Source organism: Octodon degus, unplaced genomic scaffold (genome assembly GCF_000260255.1).
Source record: "Octodon degus isolate 3935 unplaced genomic scaffold, OctDeg1.0 scaffold00050, whole genome shotgun sequence".
NCBI classification, from domain to species: Eukaryota; Metazoa; Chordata; class Mammalia; order Rodentia; family Octodontidae; genus Octodon; species Octodon degus.
In genome coordinates this window covers 3,450,545-3,453,199 of record NW_004524626.1, presented here as the reverse complement: position 1 = coordinate 3,453,199, position 2,655 = coordinate 3,450,545, and positions in this window count along the sequence as shown.

The window sequence follows — 2,655 nt, the reverse complement described above, 5'->3', positions numbered from 1 at the left end:
TAACGCAGAAGACAAGATACCTTACAACTGCGGGAGGGAGGGATGCTCCTGCTGTGAGCCAGACCTAAAGACCAAAGATCAAACAAATACTGACCTCCCTAAAGATTACCATCCAGGATTGATCTTCACCCTGAGAAAGCCAGGAAGAGTCATTGTTTGATGGCTACCAGATAAAGTCCTGTTTTACATTCATGCCCCCTTGCTACATGACTCCCTTCCCCACTTGGTCCTAGATTTAATCAGTTTTACCGGAGCAATGGTACTTGTAATCCCATTGGTTGACCATAGTTTGGTCCCACCCCACATCCACCAAAGCGAGTTCCCATTTTCTTTACCTTAGCCCTACATGGTTTTACAGTATAAAAGTCTCTAGAAGAGACAGCTTCCTGGAGAAAACCTGCTGGGGTGGGGGCGGGGCTCCTGTCCCTCTTAGGCTTTCTTTCTCCCAATAAATATCTTCTGCTTATAACCTCCATTTGTTCCTAAAATTCATTCCTCGGTTTGAGAGAACACGAACTCGTCCATGTCAGGTTGGGAGAACATTTTTCCCCAATATCATTTGAAGGTTCCCTGTATCATTTGAAGGTCCCCCACCTGAGATAGATCAGTTTTTCTCCCTGTATCAAAAGCCCGGAGGCTGAGAAGGGACAAGATATTTGAAGTTAGAATGACATAAGCATGTCGCAAAATCTTGGGTTACTGGATTGATGGTGAAAAAATGAAACATATGAAGTTATACGGACATTTCAAAAGAGGGGAAGGATAAAGAGCTTGTACTGGAAATCACTAACAGGTGCCTGAGGGACATCCCGGTAGAGCAATCCAGCAGACAGCATGGAGATGAAGAGACAAATATGGACTGATATACTCAGATAGGGGTGCGCCCCGTGAAGAAGGCAACTGATCCCACGAGTGATAAGGACACTGTTGCTTAAGTGAGGAGTAACCCAAACTGGGCAGTCCACAGACCCTGGCTTACTACAAGTTAGAAGGACCAAGAAAGGGTGTACAGAGGAAGAAAATAAACTTGATGGATAGATATCAATGTGACGTAGTGGCCCAGTGTCAGAGGCTATAAAATGGGCCAGAAAAGTAATATAAAGTGTACCTTAGAGGTAGCAAAAGGCCTAGCAAAGAACAACAAAGTGTTCAAAGGAGAGAAGGGAGAGCCAGCAACTGAAAACTGGAAGTCAACATTGTTCTTTCTAGATGTTTGTCAGAGGAGAGAAAGCATAGAGAGGTAAACACACAGGAACATAGAATCCACGGGTGCTTTTTATTAAAAAGACAAAGTTAATGGTAGAAGGCAAACAGCCAGGAGACAAGGCGAGTTTAAAGAGGACACAGAGTAAAGATAATTTAAGTAGGGACAACTGATGGCAGTATCAACACCCCACAGACTGGGCTGGGAGCGTGGGTGTTCAAAGCAGAGGTAGAGGGATTAGCTTTAAACTAGAGGGAAGGACAAAAGGGAGGTTCACGAGCTATTTGCGCTATTTCAGAAAGCCTTCTGGAAATTGCAATTAAATAAAATGTCAAGTTTCTTTGCTTTTGGCAAGCTTTAAATCAACCCTGTGGGCTTACACTGGTTATGGAAGGTTGAGCCGAAATTCTAATTTTCTGTTGATGACATCATAGAAATGTCTAGGCTGAGACTGGCAGGCCATATATTGTTAGCAGAGCTACTTATCTGGTTTGTACAATATCTGATTTAATACTGACAGCATGTGATCAACTCAAGATCAGAAGAATGACAGCCAAAATTAAGCGACCATTTGCAAAGAGCAGCGTCTAAGTGTTTGTACACTTATTTAACTTCATTGCTTATTAGCATTACACCCATGACAGTGATATATGTGATTTCATTTAAATGACAAAATCTTGGAGGATATGAAGTTCAAGATGGAAAATATAGTAAGAGTCCTTGAATGAAAAAAAGGGAACCAGGAGACAAGATCTCTATAGTCTCTTCAGCATCCTATAGTTTTGAGAGGGGCCTATAGGCACTCGCAGGAGCAATGCCCTAAGGAACGCTTGACAACACCTGCAACTAACCAGTGACTCAAGCGGATAACTGCCTCAAGCGCCAGCAATGTAAATACCCATTCCCACCATGAAAGTTTTGCCAGGAAGATGAAGTAGACTTTTGGGACCAAAAAAAAAAAGCGATTTACAAGGGAAAAGGAGTGAATGGGCGCTCCCTTTATTGACAGTTGCAAAACATCAAGCAACTTTAGGGGCAGGGAGGATGGCCCTGGGCGCACCTTTTCCCTCCCCGAGCTCTGGGTCCACGCACGTGAGCCCCAGGTCTGTGGCACCGACACCCACGCTAAGGTCGGCTCGCTCCGTACTTTCTGGCCCTACTTTAGCGCTTCTACGCCCCCTGCCACGGGACAAACAGGACATTGAGCGGGGGAGGGCCCAAGAGCAACGGGCCAGGGCCGCCGCCGCGCCCTGCCGGGGTGCCGCCCTGCCAGCGGCCCCTGTACCCGGCCACACAGTGAAGTCCAGAGCGGGGTGTGCCAGGGAGGAGGGCCGGGGCGCGCCCGGAACTCGGTCCGCGGCCCGACCCGGGCGCAGGTGGCCGCAGAAGCCGGGCAGCCAGCCTCGCCGACCGCGCGCCCCATGTCGCCGCAGCCGCCACCTTCGCCCGCC